The sequence below is a fragment of the Schistocerca cancellata genome, chromosome 4, assembly GCF_023864275.1.
Source record: "Schistocerca cancellata isolate TAMUIC-IGC-003103 chromosome 4, iqSchCanc2.1, whole genome shotgun sequence".
Taxonomy (NCBI): Eukaryota; Metazoa; Arthropoda; class Insecta; order Orthoptera; family Acrididae; genus Schistocerca; species Schistocerca cancellata.
The window spans coordinates 808448970-808475256 of NC_064629.1; the positions used below are offsets into that span (position 1 = coordinate 808448970).

Below are 26287 nucleotides of genomic sequence, written 5' to 3' on the forward strand. Positions count from 1 at the left end.
TATCATTTTCCTTAATACAGTCGATCCTAACAGGACACCAGTATATGGAAGAAAGGCTGTTGTTTCTCTGCAAAGGTTAAACAAAGAAATGAACATATGATGCTGGGGGTGTTGGATGGAGTTGTAATGGGCACAGTATTGTCCGCAGGCAGTGAATCTAGGTATGTAGATATTGCAGGTTTGTTGTGCAATATGAATATCTCCCCCCCCCCCCCCCCCCCCCCCCCCGAGATGTTTATTAAGAGCTGGGTGTTCTTTGTTACCAGAATTAATAAAGAAGTTATTCATTTCATCGGGTGTGATACTGGTCATATCATATGCAGTTCTGTTAGTATTACCAAGATGATTTGATAATGTTCCAAGCAGCCTTGCATTTCTTTTGTGATTGCTGCATACAATTATCATTTTCCATTTGTCTCTGTTTTATAATTTCTGATCTGTACCTCTTCTATAGTTGAAAGTACTGAAGTACATCTTCTTCACTGTTCTTTGATCTGTTATAAAGATTAATGACGTGTTCTTAATTTTTTGAGGTCAGGTGTGTACCATTGATGTAAACTTCTATGATCACTTTTGATTGGTTTCCCCTTGTATCTTTTTAATATTTTGAATGCACTTATTACATGTAGTGGAAACAAGATTGACGAAGGACATTTTTTAGCTTTAATTAATCCTGCCTAGTCCACCTTTTCCATCAAACACAACATCTGGAGGAGAATGCAAACACTCTTATTGGTCATCCCCCCAATAGTACTTCTGTGAAAGAGCTGCCTGGTGCCATGACTTCTTGTAACATGGTACCTGGCCTGGGAGACTATCTAAAGCAAATAGAGAGTCAAGGGAAATTCCATAACCCCAAATGAATGTAGTAGGCACAATTTAAGTATGTCCTGTGTAACTCCCCTACAGTCCACTTTATGCAGATTAGGAAATCCCAACACATCAGGTGCAAGACCCAAAGTAAGCAACTCTATCTGACAAGGCTCTGGGAAACTCAAATGCCGGATTTTACATTGCAGGACTGTCTATCAGGTAAGACTCAAAAAGCAAATAAAACTCCTGCCCCAACTAAAATCTGAATCTCATAACTATTCCTCTGAACCTTCATCCTAACATGTTCAGAAAAGATATGCTATGAACATTCAAATATTTACTGAAACAAAAAGCAAATTAACTTACAGTATGGTGGCATGACCACCTCTTGCACTTACACTAAACATTATTTTCAACTGACTCTTCTTGATTAATTTAATATCTTGTTCACAAGCAGTGATATTCATATAAATTTCTGAATAATTGAAAACAGTATCACTCAACATATTTCATCATACAGACTCCTAAGTCACTTGTACAAGTTATTATTGAAATTTAATCAGTTTGACACAACAAATTAAGTAATGTAAACTGTTTCCAGAAGTATTTAGGTAATTACAACCAAACAGTGCACATTAAATTTAAGTAGACTCCAACAATTAATAAACAAGTTTTAATTAGAGCTTTTCTTGTACTTCCTGCTATAAGTATGACACCATTTTTCTTTGGAATATTTTGAGTGAACACTTAATTTTAAATTTCTCACTATTTCTGCATGTTACATAAATTACATGACTTTCAAGTGATGGTGGCTCTACCAAACAAACTCAAGTTCAAATTATAGTTATACCTAATTAACAAATGAAAATAAAACAAAATAATGTACTGGACAATATGTCATTTCATTGCCTGAAAGCACATCAGTTTTGCTTGAAAAAAATTATCAGTTGATGACTTCTAAATGTGACACTTTACAATGTGAGCATTGTCCAAACCACTAATATTTTTGGAATTAGCTTTTTTTTCTTTTTCTTAAAAGCTGACGTCCAATGACAAAACAGTGGAAATATATCACAGAACTGCTGCTAAATTCTCATGTTTCTTCCCTACAACAGAAATGAACCATAAAGATTAAAAAAAATTACGTAAAAAACATACAAAGTACTAAAAATTCTAAATGCAATGCAGCAAAACAGGTCAACTATCAAAAACCTGAGATGTTGAGAGGCATAAATGTTTCACTTATCATTTGTAAAATATAACAATGAAACAGAAGACAAATATGTCAAATAATAGTTTAAACACTGAAAAGCTACAGAGAACATAAAACATGCATGGAACTAGGAAGACTATATAATGTAATACTGAAAATAATAAACATGGCCCCACACACACTTGTATTTATAAAACCATGTTCACTGTGCAAGAGCTACTATTTCAGTTTATCTCAAATAGTGATAAACACACATATGGTACACAATCCTACTTGCTGTCTCACTTGGGGATCCGGAGGGTAAATGCCTGTCCACAGAACTTTGAGTCTAAAGTTTGATCTCTGGTCATTTCTAGAAACACCTTCCAACAATATGAAGGCTAATACAATGTGGCATTAAGAGCAACAATTCACTTCATGCCTATTTTACTTTGAGTTGCTGTCTAAAGCTACATACAACATAGAAAAATAGTAGGGAATCTGCTAGTATTATTGTGTGGTTGTAGAAGGATGATTTGCTAGTATTTACTATGTGCTATAAAAACAGAGATGAGGTCACATAAATCATTTACCCACTTATGATATTTAACTAACTAATGTATAAAATTTCCTTGCCCAACACTTAAAACACAACATATGCTAAAATAAAAATGTAAATAAAGACCATAAAATATTCTGCTTTATGTATTTACATAAGTACAGTTTTCCTAAAAGATTAAAGAGGTCCACCTTAAGTAAACTTAACGCCTGGTATACTTTGCCAGCTACACCAGCATGCACATTTTATGAAATATAATGACACAGCAACAACAAAATCAAACACATTTGACATGAGAGGGAAAAATTTATTTGGATAAGGAACTATTGAAAATTCTGGTTTGTTTTGCACAAAGGAAAGGAAAGGCTGAAAAATGAAAATAACAGCAGAAATAGACAAATAATGAACTTCTGATATGTGTAGTTGTGTAGTTTTTCTCGGCTCACAAGGGGTATTTTTTCCTCTAGGCAAGATAATAACATAGATGAGAAAAACATGGGGAGATGTGCTGATATAGAAGCATTTAGAGACATAACACACCGTATAAGAATATTTGGAATAACACTTATAAGAGCTTTAATTAAAAAAACAGAGAATACATAAATGACAACTTTCAGTACCATCAACCCTATTTTGGATTATGGTTACCAGCTTTATGACATTACAAAATTCCACAATTACATGACCATGTAAATTCCTGAACATAATTATGACTCTTATTCCATATTTCATTATCTCTGCATTTATATGATGCAGAACTGGGCTTGTTCATGTCTCTCGTTGGACTTAGAGGCTCAAAACAGCAATTAATTTCAAATTTTGTGCCACTGACAGTAAATTAAGTCATACTCACAGAATTTCATGATACAGTGCCAGAAATTTAGGTATGAGGAACACTGTCAGGAAAACAAGACTTAGAATGAAATTTTCACTCTACAGTGGAGTGTGCACTGATATGAAACTTCCTGGCACATTAAAACTGTGTGCCGGACCAAGGCTCAAACTCGGAACCTTGCCTTTCGCGGGCAAGTGCTCTACCGACTGAGCTACCCAAGCACGACTCAGGCCCCGTCCTCACAGCTTTAATTCCACCAGTACCTCGTCTTCTACCTTCCAAACTTCACAGAAACTCTCCTCTTCCCAGGAAAGCTTCTGTGAAGTTTGGAAGTTAGGAGACGAGGTACTGGTGGAATTAAAGCTGTGAGGATGGGGCGTGAGTCATGCTTGGGTAGCTCAGTCGGTAGAGCACTTGCCTTAATCTGCCAGGAAGTTTCATATCAGCGCACACTGCACTGTAGAGTGAAAATTTCATTCTAGAAACATCCCCCAGGCTGTGGCTAAGCCATGTCTCCGCAATATCCTTTCTTCCAGGAGTGCTAGTTCTGCAAGGTTCGCAGGAGAGCTTCTGTCAAGTTTGGAAGGTAGGAGATGAGGTACTGGCGGAATTAAAGCTGTGAGGATGGGGTGTAAGTCATGCTTGGGTAGCTCAGTCAGAAGAGCACTTGCCCGCGTAAGGCAAAGGTCCCGAGTTCGAGTCTCGGTCCGGCACACAGTTTTAATCTACCAGGAAGTTTCAAAACAAGACTTGTTCAGGAAACATCTGGTAAGCAAACAAAATGACTTTTGCATAAGAAATTTAAGCAATTTATCCAGCAATTTATTATGCAGAAACAGGACCCTTGTCAGTGATGGCTGATGCAGTGCACCTCAATTGTCCTACTCACTAATAATGCTGGATGTTACTGAAAAAACTCTTCATGCTTTTGTGAAAGACCAATGAGAAAAAGTGTATGGCACTGTCAATTACAAGTACTTCAAATGTATAAGAGCACTACTCCCAGAGTAAAAAAACAGCTGTGTGTGCAGTTGGCATCACACTCACCAACTGCCCAAACAGCAGTGAATACACACAGAAACAAACTGGGTGATAACTAGTGAAAATTTGCTAGTAAGTCAAGTAAATATTATGCTGAAAGAGAAAATTATTAATACATCCTCTAAGTATTCTTTATTACAACAACAATTTACTATCCATTATAGCAAGATCGTACTATGGAACACTGCAAGACAAAGTCAAAGAAAAAACCCTAGCACTGGAGCACAAACTGAGCTGTTTCACCAAACATATCATGTGGCTAATCATCTGTAGGGGGGAGGGGCAGAGGGGGAAGCTTTACACATGTCCAAATCAAATATCCCAGTAGGTTCCTTGACCACTGAACTGTTTAGTACAACTGGAAATCACTTGTCAATATTCAAAGAAAAGATAAGTTCACAGCGAATCAGGTAGCTAACGATTACCAAACATAACAAAACAAAATCAGGTATCTCTTCTGTCCTACTCTCTGCAAGTACAACACAGTTTAAGATAACACACTGATGGTAACATGGAGGTCGTCACAACAAAAATGACTGTTCCAGAAACAAATGACAGCAGAGATCGCAAAATACGTCCAGAGTGTAGCAAAGTCCTCTTAAGTGTATACAACAATCCAGAGAGCAATCCAAATCATGAATGTATATCAGCCAAGGTCAAAAGTCTACTATTCCATGGCACATGACTATAGGTTTCAGTGACTAAGTGAGAGAGACAGGTCAGCAATAGCCAGGCTGCAGTGTGTGCTGGTTAACACTTGTCAGAGGGTGGCAGCATATTACATGCTTGCCATTCACGTGGGTGAAATTCATGGCTGCTTTCTGGAGCCCAAGTATATCTGACATGTTCTTCCTATCGATACTCAGGCCAGGTGGGGTATCTGAATCACACCAGATACTAAAGTATCAAATTCTGAAAATGAAAATTGTCTATGAGGATTATAGTGCAAATATTAGAATCTGTTGCAGATAATAATATATTATTGTAAGAGATTAATAATACAATCCAGAGGAGAAGGATTTTTTAATAAATCCTTTTTATGAATTTAAGTTGGAGTGAACAAAATGAACAGCGAGAGGAAAAGTTTAGTGACACAAAGAACAGTATCAATTCCACAATTTTAGTTAGTTTTATAAACACAAAGTCTTTGGAAATCCGTTTTGAAAACATATAGAGATTTTATGCAAATCCCTAAACTGATACATACAGACCCGGCAATGCACATATGCATATGAAGTATGCACCACATTACTGCAGTGCTTAACATATAAAGCTTGAAAATCACTGTACTATGCATACCATAGAGTACTTTTTATTGTATGTGTATTCAGGTTTCTTTTTGTCCCATTCCTAAGTGGGGGATGGGAAGACTGGCTTTTTGTAAACCAGTCTCTACATGACAGAAACATAAGAGGGCAGAATGATATTAACACATCTTAAACAGGTTTTGGTATGCTCCTTCTAAGTGTTGACCAGCACAGATTATTAGCACACACATGAAATTTATCAATTGAAGACATGAAGTTTATAAATGAGGCCACAATCATGTTTGGCACTTTATTCATAAATTATTTACTGCGATGGTAACTGGTTTTGATCCAAATGTGACCATCTTCAGACCATGTTACACCATTATGGCCTGTGTTGGTGAATGGAGCAGGTATCGTGGATCCACAATACCTGCTACGTGCACCACCTGCCATCATGGCGTAATATGAATTATTCATAAATGTTCATCTTGATTGCACATTATTATAGAGTCTACAATGACCAGTTTCAGCTTGCTGACATCATCAGATCATTAAAAGTATACTGTCATGAGTATCAGAGTCACATAATTTGCATATGCAGGTACATGAGCACTTGCAACTCATAAATAATGTTGTTTCATGTTCTATGATAAAGATAAATTTACATTCTTTGACATTTAGAGCTAGAGTCAATTTCTGCAATAGATTGATCTTTTCGGGGTGGGGTGGCGGTGGGGTGGGGGAAGGGGTTTTGTAGGGGGGATGTTTAGATGGCACTTCCAAATGCAACGAGGAGCCAAAACATTCTGACCACTTGCTTAACAGCATGTTGATCTACTTTTGGATGCAATACAGCAGTGATTATGCATGGTATGGATTTGAAAAGTCCTTGGTAGGTTTTTAGAGGTATGCAGCACTTGATGTCTACACACATCATGCAATTCCAGACCACTGGTTTGTGGACAAGGATCTGGCACTTGATAGTATCTGGGATATGTTCCATAGGGTTCAAGTCAGGTGAAATTGGCGGACAAAACCTCAATGCGTGTTCACTATCGTGCTCCTTAAACCAATGTAGCATAATTCTGGCCTTGTGATGTCAACAATTATACTGATGGAAGACGTCATTGCCATTGGAGAAGACATCATGCATGAAGGGATGTAGATGGACCACAATAATGTCTACATAGTCTACAGCCTTCATGATGAAACCAATTAGTACTGCAGGTTCCATGGGAGCCCAAATGAATGTCCCCCATAGTGTAATATTGCCACCTTTGGCCTCTATACATGGCTCTGTATATTGCGAGCACTCATTCACACAGATGACAGTGTATCCAGACACAACTATCAACCTGGAGAAACAATAATGTGATTCATCTTATCAAGTGACACATTTCCACTGATTCATGGTCTCATCTTGACGCTCTCATGCCTACTGTAATCTTAACTGGCAATACCAATGGGTCAACATGGGAAAATGTAGGGGGTCATCTGCTGTGGAGCCCCATGTTCAAGAATGTGCACTGAATGGTGTGCTCTAAAACATTTGCGCTAGCACCAGCATTGTATTCTGTCTTCAGATTTGCAACAGAGCACCATATACCCTGTTTTACAGAGTGGGCAAGCCCCTGATCTCCATGCCTCAGCACAGAACGAGGTGGTCAGAGGCCTGCACATCCTGTGATGAGGTGTGGACGACCAACATCTCGTTACGTAATTGTAGTTTCACTATCAACAACTTCCTGTGCATGTTCACAACAGTAGCAAACTAACAGCTGACAAGCTTTGCCATTACCGAGATGCTCATTCCAAGCTGTTGGGCCATAAAAATTTAGTCTTTGACAAAGTCGCTTATGTCAGAGGATTTCACCATTTGTCACCATATCATCACAACAAAGATTGCCCATTCATCTCTGCTCCACTTACATAATTTTCTTACCACGTTATGTGCTCGCAACACCAACAGGTGGCATTCACTCTCCCGTTGTGCAGCGGTCACAATAGACTGACTCACCACAGCATCTAATCAAAATAAGTAATAAGAGCTCTTGGAATCTATTTATGTGCAATAAAAGAGGTCATCTGGCACAATAAAGTTCCTAAGATATCACTTCAGAAAATGTTCTAGATTCTACTATGGGCAGCAACATAACTGATGATGGCCAAGGTAGGGAGAATATAAAATGCATACTGGCAATAGCAAGAAGAGCATTTCTGAGAAAGAGAAATCTGTTATTAAAAATAAAATAGAAACAGTCTAGACTCATAAAATATTTTATTTTAAAAACAGAGCAGTTGTTCTTCACACTAGACAAGAGCAGTTAGTGTTCCACGCCACCAGCTCCAGCAGTCAGTATGGAGTATGTAACGGTCTGAGTATGGTCAGATATTAGTTGAAACTGGTCATCCTTTTTTTAAAATAAAATATTTTATGTAGTATAGACTGTGTTATGTTTTTAATCATTTTTATGACCACTGACATTTCCTAAAAACATGTTTCACGAAATTTGCTACCATCGAACTTAAATCTAAGTGTTTGGAAGTCTTTTCTGAAGGAAGAAAGGAGGAAAGATTAGAGTTTAACACACTGTCAAGGTCAAGGTCACTGGGAAAGAAATTGGCCATGCCATTTCAAAGGAACCATGTTGGCATTTACTTGGTGCATTTTGGGGAAATCACCGAAAACCTAAATCTGAATGGCTGGAAACAGATTTGAACCATCATCCTCCCAAATGCAAGTTGTGTGTGCTAACCATTGTGCCACTTCACTCAGTCTTTTCTGAAAGTATTTGTCTGGAGGATAGCCTTGCACTGAAGAGAATTATGGACAATCAACATTTCAGACAAGAGAACAGGAGCTTTTGAAATGTGGTGCTACAGAAAGATACTGAAGAATAACTGGTACATCAAATAACGAATGAGAATAGAGAGAAACTGGACCAACCACAGTATAAGTTAAATTTACTGCAGGATCCTTCAATTGTCTTCTTATAGAAGCTGAGATTGAATGAGAAGCTACATCAGACTGATGATACAACAGTGGAAGTAGTGTATACGACAACTGTGAGAGCTACTCATGATGCTGCCTTTGAAAGTCTTGGAGTACCTGAGAACATGTCTGGCAAATTTGAAATGATTGTTGGGATGATCATACTGCTGCAAAAGTGAAGGAGGATATGGAGGCCTATAACAGATGGCTTACAAGCAATAAGACTGATTATAGAAGCAGGTATGTAACACTGACATGAGGGGCAAAGAAAGCAGTAATCAGACAAAAAAATGCTGTGTGGGACTTTAAATGTATAGAAATTAATAACTGCACAGGAAGTTCAAAGTACAAATAAGTAAAGAAGATGATAAGACAGCTATGAATAAAGGACAGAAGTAGTATAAACTTACAGCTGATGAGTATAGATAGAGGGAAGACATACTACAAAGAACTGTTTAAGAAGATTGATACAAATTTCATGATATATGCCCCTTTGCAGGCAATGTACATGACACAGAAATCCAGGCGATAACAACACTGGAAGTACAGGATACAGTTAAACAATTCAAAAATGACAAAGCACCAGGTTCTGGAGCTGTATATATAGAGTTATTGAAGACTAGGCCAAACATGTTGTTTGAACAGCTTGCAAAGCTATTTAATCTCTGTCTTAGTGGAGAGGAAATCCCTATCAAGTTTAAAGAAGGGTTCATCACAAATGAATTTAAAAAGGGAAGCATCAATGATTGCTTTACTGAGGCATCACAGTTCTCAATTCTATACAGACTCTATATGGTAATACCCTTAAAACTAGAAGTAAGAAAGAAACTGAGGAAGTAGAAGAAAAGAGTGGCTTTCAGGCATGAAGGTTTTGTATTAATAATATCTATGCCATTAGAAAGGTGACTGGCGAGCAACTGGCCCGTGACTTGGAGAGAGATGGTTTTACAGACTTGCAGAAGGCCTACAACAATGTACCACTTTGTAGAATGTGGGAAGCAAGCAACAACCAGAACATTAATAAATGCTACGTACAATGCTTTAGAAAGCTTACTTGTTGTGTTAAAGTTGGGAAGTTACTCTCACAGAAACTTAAGGTTAGCAAGAGATGCTGCTTAGTGCCTACCCTCTTTAAAATACAGGGTGTACATAAAGTTCAGGAACACTTTCAATTATTTTCTGCACAAGAACTAAACATTGTACAGATGTCATACATATTGCATTTTGAAAAGAAACTCTGATAGTTTTTTTTACAAACATTCGATATGCAAACCATGAGTGATTCGGCACACGTCAATAAGGTAACCGAATTCTTGCCATAGCCATGCCGGCATGGCATCGTCGACTGTGACAGTCGCTTCCCGTATTCTCTCCTGGAGCTCTGCGACATCACGTGGTAGAGGCAGTACATACACCAGATCTTTAATGTGTCCCCACAGAAAAAAGTCACACAGAGTGAGATCTGGTGATCAGGGAGGCCATTTCGTGAAACAGCTGTCCCCTTCTGTAGCACGGCCGATCCATCGATGTGGCAGCTCCGTGTTCAGGTACCCACGAACTTCACATGCAGGACTTTCACACTGTCATTGGAACCATTTCGAGTTCACAGGATGCACAACACACCGATTTCTTTGGACTCCTTATGAATGTCCCTCCACAATCACTTCACTCACACTGGGATGTCCGCTTCTCTTTGCCGGGCACAAGCAACCTGACGTAATGAATTTGTTGTGCCAGTGGTAAACGGCCTTCTTTGTTGGTGGCTTCTTACCGTACTTGGTTCTCAACATCTGATGAACAGCTGTAGCATACTTGTTTTTGTCGAATTCCAACACACAGAAAGCTCGATCCACACCTGAACTTGCCATGTTTCCGCCAACAGTAAAATTTGGAGGTCGTGGTGTTATGGTGTAGTCGCTCATTATTGGCAAATTTTCAAACTAGTCTGTGGCAGTATACATGAAGAAAAAAAATAATAACTTTCAGGGTTTCTCTTCAAAGGTGGTGTTGGTTAGTGTTTAACGTCCCGTCGACAACGAGGTCATTAGAGACAGAGCGCAAGCTCGGGTTAGGGAAGGATTGGGAAGGAAATCGGCCGTGCCCTTTCAAAGGATCCATCCTGGCATTTGCCTGAAATGATTTAGGGAAATCACGGAAAACCTAAATCAGGATGGCCGGAGACGGGATTGAACCGTTGTCGTCCCGTTTCTCTTCAAAATGACATATGTATGATATATGTGTAATGTTTGATTCTTGTGCAATAAATAATTGAAAGTGTTCCCAGACTTCATGTACTCCCTGTATTTTTGAAAATTGGATAAGAAAGTGCAAAAACATGGGAATTGAGTAGGTGATGACATCCTTTTCTCCCCATATTTCGCCGACAATCATGTCACTTTTGCTAAGGAAGATGAGGATGTGTCATATATGTTAAGAAAGCTTAAAGAAGAATATGAGCAGTGGGGCATGAAAATTAACTTTACAAAGACAGAATACTTCGTTGTCGGAGGTACAGGAAGGGATCTTGTTATGGATGATGGATCCATAGTAAAGTGTAGTCAATCATATAAATAATTATGGACAATCATTTTGGATAAAGGTGGAATCAATAAAGAAATAAAGCATAGAATAGGAAAGGGAAAGGTGCGAATTAAGCTGCTAAACTCTATTATTTGGAATCAAACAACACCAAATAATTTGAAAAGCGGGATATACAAAACTATAGTTGAGAACATTGCTTTCTATGGTGCTCAACTGTGGGAAGTTTCCAGGATAAATGAGAAGAAATTACAAGAAATGGAAGTGGAGTTTTGGTGATGAAGTTGTGAAGTACACTATGTGACCAAAATAATCCGGACACCCACAAAAACATACATTTTTCATATTAGGTGCATTGTGCTACCACCTATCAGTGATTTCAGTAGTCATTAGACTTCATGAGAGAGCAGAATGGGGCGCTCTGCGGAACTCACAGACTTCAAACGTCGTCACGCGTGATTGAGTGTCACTTGTGTCATACATCTGTATGTGAGATTTCCACACCCCTAAGCATCCCTAGGTCCATTGTTTCTGTGGTGTCACCGCCAGATACCACACTTGCTAGGTGGTAGTCTTTAAATCGGCCGCGGTCCTTTAGTATAAGTCGGACCCGCGTGTCGCCACTATCAGTGATTGCAGACCGAGCGCCGCCACACGGCAGGTCTAGAGAGACTTCCTAGCACTCGCCCCAGTTGTACAGCCGACTTTGCTAGCGAGGTGCACTGACAAAATATGCTCTCATTTGCCGAGACGATTTTGATTCTTCGGGCACCCAGAAGTTTACATTTCAATACTACCAGGATTTGCCTTCAGCTACGTCATTTGTTACGACCTAGCAAGGCGCCATTACCAGTTACTATTGATGCTGTAAAACATGTACCGTCAAGAGCGATGTTCACCATTTATGGATTAAAGTTAAGTATTCCACAGCTATGTCCTTTTTTGCTAGTCTAATTTCCTTGACCTGTTCCAGACCGCACGCCAGCCTGCATGAGCTAAAACGCGTGCCTTTCGGCTTCCTCTCATACCGGGTTGGCTCTCTTGCCAATCCACAACAGTTTCCAATGTGATAGTGAAGTGGAAATGAGAAGGGACATGTACAGCACAAAAGCGTACAGGTTGACATCATCTGTTGACTGACAGAGACCGCCGACAGTTGAAGACGGTCACAATGTGTAATAGGCAGACATCTATCCAGACCATTCACACAGGAATTTCGAACTGCATTAGGATCCTATGACAGTCAGGCAGGAGATGAGAAAACTTGGATTTCATGGTTGAGTGGCTGCTCATAAGGCACACATCATGCTGGCAAATGCCAAACAACGCCTCACTTGGCGTAAGGAGTGTAAACATTGGATGACTGAACAGTGGAAAAGCATTGTGTGGAGTGACAAATGACAGTACACAATGTGGCGATCTGACAGCAGGGTGTGGGTTTGGCGAATGCTCGTTCAATGTCATCTGCCAGTGTGTGTAGTGCCAACAGTAAAATTTGGAGGCAGTGGTGTTATGGTGTAGTCGCATTTTCCATGGAGGGGGCTACCACCTCTTGTTGTTTTGTGTGGCACTATCACAGCACAGGCCTACATTGATGTTGTAAGTACCTTCTTGCTTCCCACTGTTGAAGAGCAATTCGAGGATGGCAATTGCACCTTTCAACACGATCGAGTACCTGTTCATAATGCACAGCCTGTGGGGGACTGGTTACATGACCATAACATCCCTGTAATGGACTGGCCTGCACAGAGTCCAGACCTGAATCCTATTGAACACCTTTCGGATGTTTTGGAATGCCGACTTTGTGCCAAGACTCACTGACCAACATTGACACCCTCTCCTCAGTGCAGAATTCCATGAAGAATGGGCTGTCATTCCCCAAGAAACCTTCCAGCACCTGATTGAATGTATGCCTGCGACAGTGGAAGCTGTCATCAAGGCTAAGGGTGGGCCAACAGCATATTGAATTCCAGCATTACCGATGGAGGTCTCCATGAACTTTTAAGTCATTTTCAGACAGGTGTCTGGATACTTCTGCTCACATAGTGTAACAAGAAGTGGCAAAATAAGAAATGAAGTGTTACCAGAACAGATCAGAGTTACAACGGATATTGTAGAGACAAGTGAAAATAAATGGTTAACATGGTATGGACATCTTAGAAGGATGGCCAAGGAAAGATGGCCTTCTAAAATATGGCACTGGAGCCCTCCATGACGACAGTAATGCCCACTTTACTCTTTACTCTCAGTCTGCATTTGGCTCTGTCTGGTTCTGTCTCAGGTTTGTTTTTGTGGCAGTGTTAGTTATACGTGAACAGTGATTCACAGCAGTAGGGATATGTTTACTGAACTTTGTGAATGGGTTCACTGAACAAAATAAAAGAGTGCACGCAGATACTATGCTCAGCTGTTCCTGCAGTGATGGCAACCAAATTTTAAAGCTTTTGCATCTTCATGTAGATGCCGATGAGAAACTTGAGTTTTGTATTGTATATTTTAGTGAATTCATACTGTAGGCTTTTTTAATGTTATGAAGTTATTTCCGCAGAAACAAAAGTAAATGGGGTGACAAACAAAATACATCATAATTACATTATTACTCAGCAATGAGCTATCAAACATTGTGGGTCCCTTATGAAAAAATGCTCAGAAAATATCCCTTAACAACTTCCAAAATTTTGTTAGTAAAGTTGGGTTCATCATGTACAATTACAATGCTGAGCAATATAGGGTGTAGTTCCATGGGAGTGGTATTTAGTGTTTCCAGTCTCTGCCCGACGGATTTGTGGGTAATCATGGTTAAGGGCAAAGCTAGTAACACACACAAATTTGGTACAGTACGAACTGCTAAGAACACATACAAATCTGGTACAGTATGAACTTACAGATAGTTGTGAGTGATAACAGGCTGCTGGTTCTGTGGATTTGTTCTGTTGTCTCTATTTAATTATTATTATTTCTTTTTCCTGTCTCAGACGTTATGTCTGGTTAAAAATGGAAAGTGACACGGACCTTGATCAAGCGTGACTTCCTTTTAACTGTACGGTATATGTTACATTGCATTTAGGAACTTTTGGGTAACTGAACATGTATCAATAATTACAGATTTCAGTAGTTGCATATATATGTTTGGATGTAGCTGTATTGCGTTGATGTACTGGTGGATACTGTGTGGTATGACTCCTGTAGTTGATAGTATAATTGGTACAATCGCAACTTTATCCTGATGCCACATGTCCTTGACTTCCTCAGCCAGTTGGATGTATTTTTCAATTTTTTCTCCTGTTTTCTTCTGTATATTTGTTGTATTGGGTATGGATATTTCGATTAGTTGTGTTAATTTCTTCTTTTTATTGGGGAGTATGATGTCAGGTTTGTTATGTGGTGTTGTTTTATCTGTTATAATAGTTCTGTTCCAGTATAATTTGTATTCATCATTCTCCAGTACATTATGTGGTGCATACTTGTATGTGGGAACGTGTTGTTTTATTAGTTTATGTTGTATGGCAAGCTGTTGATATATTATTTTTGCTACATTGTCATGTCTTTTGGGGTATTCTGTACTTGCTAGTATTGTACATCCGCTTGTGACGTGGTCTACTGTTTCTATTTGTTGTTTGCAAAGTCTGCATTTATCTGTTGCGGTATTGGGATCTTTAATAATATGCTTGCTGTAATATCTGGTGTTTATTGTTTGATCCTGTATTGCAATCATGAATCCTTCTGACTCACTGTATATATTGCCTTTTCTTAGCCATGCGTTGGATGCGTCTTGATCAATGTGTGGCAGTGTTAGATGATACGGGTGCTTACCATGTAGTGTTTTCTTTTTACAATTTACTTTCTTCGTATCTGTTGATGTTATGTGATCTAAAGGGTTGTAGAAGTGGTTATGAAATTGCAATGGTGTAGCCGATGTATTTATATGAGTGATTGCTTTGTGTATTTTGCTAGTTTCTGCTCGTTCTATAAAGAATTTTCTTAAATTGTCTACCTGTCCATAATGTAGGGTTTTTATGTCGATAAATCCCCTTCCTCCTTCTTTTCTGCTTAATGTGAATCTTTCTGTTGCTGAATGTATGTGATGTATTCTATATTTGTGGCACTGTGATTGTGTAAGTGTATTGAGTGCTTCTAGGTCTGTGTTACTCCATTTCACTACTCCAAATGAGTAGGTCAATATTGGTACAGTATTTATAGCTTTTGTCTTGTTCCTTGCTGTCAATTCTGTTTTCAGTATTTTTGTTAGTCTTTGTCTATATTTTTCTTTTAGTTCTTCTTTAATATTTGTATTATCTATTCTTATTTTTTGTCCGTATCCTAGATATTTATAGGCATCTGTTTTTTCCATCGCTTCTATGCAGTCGCTGTGGTTATCCAACATGTAATCTTCTTGTTTAGTGTGTTTTCCCTTGACTATGCTATTTTGCTTACATTTGTCTGTTCCAAAAGCCATATTTATATCATTGCTGAATACTTCTGTTATCTTTAGTAATTGGTTGAGTTGTTGATTTGTTGCTGCCAGTAGTTTTAGATCATTCATGTATAGCAAATGTGTGATTTTGTGTGGGTATGTTCCAGTAATATTATAGCCATAATTTGTATTATTTAGCATGTTGGATAGTGGGTTCAGAGCAAGGCAGAACCAGAAAGGACTTAATGAGTCTCCTTGGTATATTCCATGCTTAATCTGTATTGGCTGTGATGTGATATTATATGAATTTGTTTGGATATTAAGTGTGGTTTTTCAATTTTTCATTACTATGTCTAGGAACTGTATTAATTTAGGATCTACTTTGTATATTTCCAATATCTGTAGTAAACATGAGTGGGGTACACTATCAAAAGCTTTTTGGTAATCAATGTATGCGTAGTGCAGCGACCTTTGTTTAGTTTTAGCTTGATATGTCACCTCTGTATCTATTATCAGTTGCTCTTTACATCCTCGTGCTCCTTTGCAGCAGCCTTTTTGTTCTTCATTGATAATTTTGTTCTGTGTTGTATGTGTCATTAATTTCTGTGTAATGACTGAAGTGAATATTTTGTAGATTGTTGGTAGGCGTGTTATGGGGCGATATTTTGCTGGGTTTGCTGTGTCTGCTTGATCTTTAGGCTTCAGATAAGTTATTCCATGTGTAAGTGTATCAGGGACTGTGTATGGGTCTGCAATGTAACTGTTAAATAATTTAGTTAGATGTGAATGTGTTGAGGTGAACTTCTTTAGCCAGAAATTTGCTATATTATCATTTCCAGGGGCTTTCCAATTGTGCGTAGAATTAATTGCTCGGGTGACTTCATGTTACAAAATTATCACTTCAGGCACTTGTGGTATCATCTTGTATGAGTCTGTTTCTGCTTGTATCCACCGTGCATGCCTGTTATGTTGTACCGGGTTTGACCATATGTTGCTACAGAAGTGTTCCATGTCTGTTATGTTTGGTGGATTGTCTATTTTAATGTGTGTGTTATCTATTGTCTGGTAAAATTTCTTTTGGTTTGTGTTGAATGTTTGGTTTTGTTTCCTTCTATTTTCACTTTTTTTGTATCTTCTAAGTTGTTTGGCCAATGCTTGTAATTTCTGCTTCTTTTCATCTAATTGCTCTATTGCTTCCAACCTTTTTCGTTTTTTGTCTGATATTTAATTTATTATAAATTGTGTCAGCTGTCCGATGTCTTTTATCAGTTTTTCTATTCTGATCTGTAGCCTGTGTTGCCATGCTGGTTTTGTGGGTTTCTTCTGTGTGTTGGTTGGTTCTGATCTCTGCCTAGTGTGTATATTTAGTGTAGTGAGTGCTCCTACATAAACCAGTAGTTGTAACTCTTCCATAGTTGTATTTTCATTTATTTTGTTGTGTATGATTGTGTTGATAGTTGTTTCAAATTGTGGGTTATTTGGTGGTCTATGCAAGAATGGTCTAATGTCTGTATCTAACATGTATGTTACTTCATGTTCTATTATTATTATTATTATTATTACTTCTTTCAGTCAGGGTAACATGTCCTCTCTATCAGTCAATGAGAATGATTCCCTGTTTAAAGGATGTGTGATAAATTGTAGTTAACAACAGAACTTATTCCCATGAAAATTACATACAGTATTTGACTTGGATTTGTCTGACTTGAAGACCCTGTCAAGTTTAGCCAGAAGCAGAATTCTGTTTTCAACTAATATTTATCTGGTGTCAGTTTTGGACAAGTGTTAAAATATTAGTTTTTATAATATAGTCAGACTTAAAAATGCTTTATGGTTTTGTGAGAGATTTGACAATAGAAGTCTGAAGACTAGACATTGCCCTTCTGGTAGCCATTTTTAGATCTGTCTGCAGTTCTACATTTTACTTTACATGGCTTGGGCAAAAGGCATTATTTTATGGTATATCTTCATAATACTGTTTGTATACCTGTGGGATGGGGGATCTACTTAACTGTTTTGCTAGGTGTATATTTCTGTAGAGTCTCATCAATTTTTACTTCATCCCAAGTTCCTTTACATTACTGACATGGTTAAAATCTCTTCTGATAGTAATATCTCGCCTGTGGAAACTATACATTATTGTACTGAGGTTTTCCTTCAAGTTATTCGTTACTTCTGAAGGTGTGTCTTGTGACTGGTTGAAATATTCAATTAAAACTACTAGTTTTTTTTATTAAAGTTAATTTTGCTCCATTATTATTATTATTATTATTATTATTATTATTATTATTAAACAGTGGCATGTGAACAGTAATGAAGAATTCTCAGGTCACCAATATTTTATTATTCTTAAATGTTTCAGAAGCCAGAGCCATTCCTTATCAGTGGGCTAAGGGCAGAAGACACTGACACTGAGTTTCCAGGTTCCAATCAATTTTATTATGACAGCCAATGGAAGTGAATCTCAATGGTTTCTATCAAACAGCATCATTGCAACTAGCCTCAGAAACCATGTACACAGGTTTTATCCAAAATCCTGGCCACCGGCTGCTAGAGGTGATCACTTAATTCAACAATTAACTTTCACAATTAAGTCCTGCTTCCACATAAGCTGCAGACAGCAGCAGTCTGTACAGTTCTCTACCATCTGAACAGTGCACTGACATAAGTCATGGGATAGTGATGTGCACATATACAGATGGCAGTAGTATCGCGTACACAAGGTATGAAAGGGTGAAGTAGTCATTTGCACTCAGATGATTCATATGAAAAGGTTCCGATGTGATTATAGCCACACGACAAGACTTAACAGACGCTGAACGCGGAATGGTAGTTGGAGTTAGGTGCATGGGACATTCCATTTTGGAAATCGTTAGAGACTTCAATAGTCTGAAATCCACACAATCAAGACTTTGTCAACACTTCCAAATTTCATGTATTACCTATCACCACAGACAACGCAGTGGCCGATGGGCTTCACTTCACGATCACGAGCAGCAAGATATGTGTAGAGTTGTCAGTGTTAACAGATGAGCCACACTGTGTGAAATAAACACAGAAATCAATGTGGGATGCGCGAAGAATGTATCCGTTAGGGCAGCACGGCCAAATTTGGCGTTAATGGGCTACGGCAGCAGACTGCCTTTGCTAAGGCAGCAGACTGATGCAAGTGCCTTTGCTAACAGCACATCGCCTGCAGTGCCTCTCCTGGGCTCATTACCATATTGGTAGGACCCAAGATGACTGGAAAACCATAGCCTGGTCAGATGAGTCCTGAGTGCAGTTGGTACGAGCTGATGGCAGGGTTCAAGTGTGGTGCAGACCCCATGAAGCTATGGACCCAATTTGTCAGCAAGACACTGTGCAAGTTGGTGGTGGCTCCATAATGGGCTATGTTTACATGGAACGAACCATTGACTGGAAATGGTTATTTTCATCTACTTGGAGACCATTTGCAGCCATTCAGAGACTTCATGTTCCCAAACAATGATGGAATTTTTATGGATGACAATGCGCAATGTCACCGGCCCACAACTGTTTGCGATTGGTTTGAAGAAAATTCTGAACAATCTGAGAAAATGGTTTGGCCACCCAGATCACCCGATTTAAATCCCATCAAACATTTATGGGACATCATCGAGGGATCAGTTCTGTGCACAAAATCCTGCACTAGCTGCACTTTGGCTACAAAGGCAGGATGGCTCAATATTACTGCAGGGGATTTCCAGTAACTTTGTGAGTCCATGCCATGTTGAGTTGCTGCACTACAATGGGCAAAAGGACGACCAACACAATATTTGGGTGTACCCCATGACTTTTATCACCTCAGTGTATGCTATTGTGTATGTCAGTGATCTAGCAGTAAATGGAGTGTAGTATTAAACTTTCAAACCCAGTTTTTGAGACTGTTCATTCTTTAATGTTTTTGTGATGCAGTAGATCTGTTTGGAATATCTCACTAAAGCAATGATATAATTTACTTAACTTTTCGACATGCTAACACTTCTGCCCAAAAACATTTTTGCAACAAAGGAAATAACTAGCTATCCATCTTGAGACAAGTTATGCTCCAGAGCTGTTTGGGACATCCATCGACAATGTCATGCTCTTTGCATCACAGTAAATGCCTCTGATTCCTGCTTTATTGTTGAGTGATTGTCTATGGAAAATCTATACTATAAACAGAATGAAGACTGTGTGGAGTGGAACACATGCAATAGAAATGATAATACATCATTAACGTTTGAAGTGCATGATTGAGTTCTTAAAGAAGTGGTATACCAGTATTTCAAAAGTAGTATACCAGTATTTTCCCAGAACTGGAAGTTACCTCGTGTGGAAATATCCAAGAACTTAGTGGCTGCTAATACCACCAGTGTGACAACTTCCTATACAGGGCATGGCAGGAGAGATCTTAAAGTATAAAACTAGTTGTCAGATTCAACTTTACCTGAAATTCTAATGAATTACAGATTAACCATTATTAGCTTATATTGCAAATAACTGCGAAAGAAGCTTACCGCAAATGTCACAATGCAGTGAGATATTGTGCAATTTTTATGTTGAAACAGACTGTGTTCAAGTGCAATTTTGCATCATATATGAGTACCAGTTTAGATCAACTGTGCCAGTGAGGAAACATGGTGGCAGGAGAAAATGTATATTTAAACCTAATTAAAAATTATCTGATGCCACACAGTAATCAATCAAAATGCACATTAAAAAAGAAACAAAGAGACAGGTAATTACATCAGTTGTTGCAGATATGAGCTAATTTCCACATTTTTTACTGCTTAATCTACTGAAAAGAAGTGATATAAATCAGCCTATTAATTGCTTTTGTAATTTTTATCACAACTTGTTTGTAATTGTCAAAGGAAATGAAAAATCCTGTCACTGATGTTATCGTAAGACTTTATTTTAGCAAACTAGTTTTTACACATGAATCTTCATCTATACTCCACACAATCACTTTGAAACACATGGCAGTAGGTACTTTTCATTGTATCATACATTAAGGTTTCTTCCTGTTTCATTCGTAGATAGAGCATGGGAGGAATGCCTGCTTGTAAAGTTCTGTACGAGCTGATAGTTATTTAATTTCATCTGCATAATATCTTAGGGAAGTTTCAGAACATTCATAATTTCTACTCTGAAAGATGGCAGGAGAAGTTTTCTATGCATGGTTTGTAAGAGACCTTTCTTTTTCAAGTGTTTGTCAGTTATGATTTTTCAACAATTGTGTTACACACTCTTCCCTGTCAAATGTGTTGACACAAGGTATAGCAATGTGAAATCAGTTAAAAATACGTATTTTAGATTAAAGAAACACACTTGGTTTTGCCAAAAGCAGATACCTATGACTATGCCTACCAGATACCGAATTGAGGTAGCCAGAAGACTTATGAATCATACTGGAAATTGAATGTTACAGTAGGAAAATACTTAGTATAGCACTTAGTTATTCTACTAGTTACTGTACCCAGTAACATGCAGCTAAGAAGAGTCCTCAAACTATAAAAACGAAGAACTTTTCATTTGTCTGCATTATTTCAACAGTTAAATTGACACAACAGTTGATGAAATCCACAGGACACTCAACATTCACAGTAGTTAGGAATTTATTCAGTGTGTCATTAGTGGACTAACTGAAATTAATATTAGCATTCCCAATCTAAATCTAAATCTACATCTATACTCCACAAGCCTCCTTAAGATGTGTGGCTGAGGGTATTTTGTGTACCAGTGTCACTTCCCCCTTTTCCTGTTCCTGTTGCGTACAGTTTGTGGGAAGATCAATTGGTGGTATGCCTCCATGTGGACTTGAATCTCTCCAATATTATCTTGATGGATTTTTCGTGATATATACATAGGAGACAGCAATATGCTGACTGACTCTTCTAAGAATGTATGCTCTCAGTACTTTAACAGCAGACAATACTGTGATGCAGAAAGCCTCACTTGCAGCATCTGCCACTGAAGTTGGCTGAGCATCTCCATGATGTTTCCACACTTACTAAATGAATATGTAATGAAACATACTGCTCTTCTTTGATTGTGGTGATGGTCATGATGATGATGATGATGATGATTGGTTTGTGGGGCGCTCAACTGCGCGGTCATCAGACCCCGTACAAAGTCCCAATTTTTACACAGTCTGATCCAGTCACTGTCATGAAAGATGATGATGATGATGAAATGATGAGGACAACACACGGACCCAGTTCCTGGGTGCTCTGTAGCACTCTCCTAGGATTTTAATGCAAGTAACTGCTTCCAGTGACTGTTCTCCAGTTTTGTAATCACACAATAAAGGATCTTTCTGTCTATGTATTCACAATATGTTACATTTGTTGATGTCGAGAACCAATTTTCTACCATCGTGACTTTCTACACAAGAGTGTCATCTGTGAAAAGCCTCATGGAACTTCCAACATTATATACTAGGTCATTTATATATATTGTGAAAAGTAATGGTCCTATACCACTGCTTTAGGGCACATCCGAAGTGCTTTTAGGTCTGAAGACTTCTCCCATTCGGAATGACATGATGTGTTCTGTTAGTTAGAAACCCTTCAACCCAGTAACACACCTGGTCTGATATTCCATATGCTCGTATTTTGTTCATTTGGCAACAGTGTGGAGCAGTATTAAATGCCTTCCAGAAGTTGAGGAACACGGCATCTACCTGGACATCTGTGTCTACTGCTTTCTGGGTCTCTTGGATGAACAAAGCAACTTGGGTTTCACTCGATCATTTTTGGAACCCATGTTGGTTCCTATAGAGGAGACTTTGGTTCCCAGAAATTTCACTCGTAGATGGAGTATGGTAGCAGTCAGTTCTAAGAATTACACCTCCTTGATAATTCTATGTAAATGTTCTGATAATCTACAAGACATTATTAATGTGAAACCACCAGAAACTAAATTAAGAATAAACTGAGCCTGCTGTGGGTTGCTGTTTAGAAACCACAGGCCTTGTTCAGTTTTGTAAACCACCACCCCTTAATTTATGATGTAGGTTGCCATCAATGCATCTGAACACTATGTCTAGCCAGCTTTAGCCTCTTTTGTTATTTTGACACTCTTTCTTTTGTATGTTTGACTATCCCTCATCTCTGAGGACTGGACAACAATGGGCTATACTTAGCAGCACAAGACTTCTGGATCTGCTCAATTAAAATAGGTTGGCTACGGGAAGACATTCTCCCTGTCCCTGTTGTCAATGTAGTCAAGATATGGCAACATCCCACAAAAATTTAGAAACCCAATTGTCATTTCCTGGTGCGAACCTGATTTACCCAGACAAATTCATTTGAAATTTTTTTTGTTAACAACCTGTACTAATAATAAAACTGTAAAACAGTCATGTCTAACTGTCTGAACACACTTGTTTCCAAAACTATTAACTATACAAATTTTCATAGGGTAACTTGAATGTAGCTTGGGGCACTTGGGCTTTAGTTCTATCAAAATCAGATCACAGAAAAAAAAAGATATTGTAATTTAAAATTTTATCCAAAACCATCACATCTGTCCATTTGAACATGCCAATTTCTGAAACTACTGGACAAATTTTCATGAGTTTTTCACAGGTGACTTGAGCATAGCTTGGGCAACATATAGGCTTTCTTTCATCAAAATCAGATCACAGAAAAACAAAAGATATCATAATTTAACATTTTACATAAAATTGTTGACTCAGTTTAGTAGTACAGATGTTTAATCACCATAGATGGCACTGTTAGTTTTTTTTAAACTTAGTTAGAGACGCATTGTTGGAAGTTTATGTCAGTGATAGACTTAAGCACTGCAATCTGATCTTTATGAATAAAAACTAACAGAGAATTTACTCTGTTAGGATATATAGATTTACTGATTTGGCTTTGTGAATTAAAAACTCAATGATATTGCCTTATTTTCTTTGGTAGTTTTATTTGTATTTGACATCTTTCTTAGAGAGGGTTTTTTACTGCCCCAGGTAGCTGAGTGGTCAGCGCGACAGACTGTCAATCCTAAGGGCCCGGGTTCGATTCCCGGCTGGGTCGGACATTTTCTCCGCTCAGGGACTGGGTGTTGTGTTGTCCTAATCATCATCATTTTATCCCCATCGATGCGCAAGTCGCCAAAGTGGCATCAAATCGAAAAACTTGCACCTGGCGAACGGTCTACCCAACAGGAGGCCCTAGTCACATGACATTTACATTTACCACAGCAGTAGAAGTATTTTCCGAAGTTTACGTCAGTGGCAGAATTAAGCACCGCAGTCTTATCTTTATGAATACAAACAAATATTGAATTTACTTGTCTAGGATGTACGGATTTACTGAATTCACTTTATATATTAAAAACTTGATGACACTGCTTTGTTTTGTTTGATAGGTTTTATTTATATTCTTTGCTAGAAAAAAATGAATTTATTAACTTTGCTCTGTGATTTGGGTGCCTACTCATTACATTTTCATTGCTACGAAAAAATGCCTACAAAACATTCAAGTCTCTCTGAATGCCTCAGAACAGCTAAAAGACTGTGGACTATTTGGTCTCAAGAACTCAATGAAGACCCTGAGGCATGACTCTCTGCAGCTCGAGAACATCAGGCTTTAAACTGCTTTGGAAACTCCTTCTGAAATTAAGGCATAACATAACTCTGGTTGAGAGCATAAGGCATTTTTCGCTCCTCAAAACCCTTCACTCAGTGAGCTTATGTGATGCCATGACCATAAACAAATCACGCGGCCAGTTGCTGTGTGGTGTGGGCACAAGTCTTAGGGTCAGTCAGTTGCTGTTCGCATAGTCAGCTCTACATAGCTCTCTCCTCTGTCAGTGAAGCAAACAATTTCTTTGTTCGTGGCCCCACTCATACTACTCCAAATTTCATATACAAAGAAGCTTTACAAATCAAAAATAAATTCCATGCATTTGAAGTCTTGAGCACAGCTATAAATAAATATCTGGACAACACTGGGTTTCTCAGCTAGTTCACAAATAAGATTTGAAACTGAGCCTACAAATTTTAAATTTCTGACTCAATGAAGATGGTCACATATGCACATTTCAACTGACTTTAAATCTCAGTTTATGAGCTATCTGCCTTAACCACCATTACAGTAAAATGAGTATCTGCAACAGCAGTATCCTGTTAGCCATGAGGTACAATGTTTTCTCCACATGGTCACTTCAAATATTGCTGCAGAACCAATATATTTAAGTCAGATATTTTCTTTTTCTGTAATCAAGCTGCAAAACGACCAAATGGAATTCAGTGACGAAATCATAGAAAAACATCTTTTGTATTATTATTGCTGCTGTTGCATGAACTGAATATCATCTTTTGGAAACCATCAACCTTTTGCTTAACTGTAATGAAAATCATATATTGTTAGTATATTATTCTTATTATAATTTCATTATTTTTTCCATATGCTGGAGCCACCTCACATTGGTTGTCTAACAGCAGAAATAGCTGCCAGTGAACTGCTAGACTGTTGCCAGTTTTAGAAAAAGCTGTCAACAGAAATGAGCCTCCTCGATTTGTAGCCAACTTACCATTGCCTCTAGTGTTGGAAATTAAGTGTACATTATGGTATAAAAGGAATGTGTTCCACATAATGAGACATATTTGAGAAGCAGGGGCTATCTGCTTATATTTACATACTGCCACCCCGGAACAAATTAGAATGAATGCAGTGCTCTCTAACAACTGTTTACAATGTCCCAGAAGTCATTGTTTAGATTCAATGGTGGAGGAGGAGGAGATTAGTGTTTAACGTCCCGTCGACAGCGAGGTCATTAGAGACGGCGTGCAAGCTCGGGTGAGGGAAGGATGGGGAAGGAAATCAGCCATGCCCTTTCAAAGGAACCATCCCGGCATTTGTCTGAAGCGATTTAGGGAAATCACGGAAAACCTAAATCAGCATGGCCGGAGACGGGATTGAACCGTCATCCTCCCGAATGCAAGTCCAGTGTGCTAACCACTGCGCCACCTCGCTCGGTAGATTCAATGGTTATTTGACACAGAGTGAAAGCAAAAAAACAATGGCTTCAAAAATTGTTGTTCAAACAAGTTGTGAAATACAGGCGGTAATCTGATTTTTGCATGCAAAAGAAACTACAGACCAAATTCATCCGAAGTTCTGACTACTTTATAGGTCCACAATAATGAATAAAGAAAAGATAAGACAATGGAGCTAAGACTTAAAAAGTGGTGGTAAAAATGTGGATCATGAATAGCAGAGTGACAGGTTCAGTATCTAGACCGATGAAATCATTCAACACGTGAGCCAAATACTGCAGTTTGATTGATGAGTCACAATTGGTGCTCTGCCTGATGAGTATCCTTGTGTTGCACATACTCCTGTTTACGAGACTGTCAAGGGACTGCCTCAGATATTGCAAATTGTGTGCAGGATTAGTACCAAAAATGTTTAACCGACACAAAGGTCAAAGCATATCACGAGGGCAGGTGTTTTTGGAACACTATTGACAAGATAGAGATGATTTGTTTTCCACACAGTTGTGGGTAACAATATATGGATATCCTAAACCATTGCATAGTTGAAACAACAGGCAATGGAGTGGTGTCATTCAGCTTCACCAAAGCCAAAAAACTTAAAGTAATCCACTTACTCAAGAAATTACGGATAGTGTTTT

At 38.4% G+C, this 26287-nt stretch overlaps 1 protein-coding gene across 1 annotated transcript in view; it reads right to left on the reverse strand.

Annotated features, from left to right (window-relative positions):
• Positions 1-1471: 1471 nt before the first annotated feature.
• LOC126184768 (probable 28S ribosomal protein S6, mitochondrial) overlaps positions 1472-26287 on the reverse strand; it is a 51958-nt gene continuing 27142 nt past the window's right edge. Inside the window, exon 5 of the mRNA XM_049927322.1 lies at positions 1472-1919. The gene's annotated coding sequence lies outside the window, so the exon portion shown is untranslated. The remainder of the gene's footprint in view (positions 1920-26287) is intronic.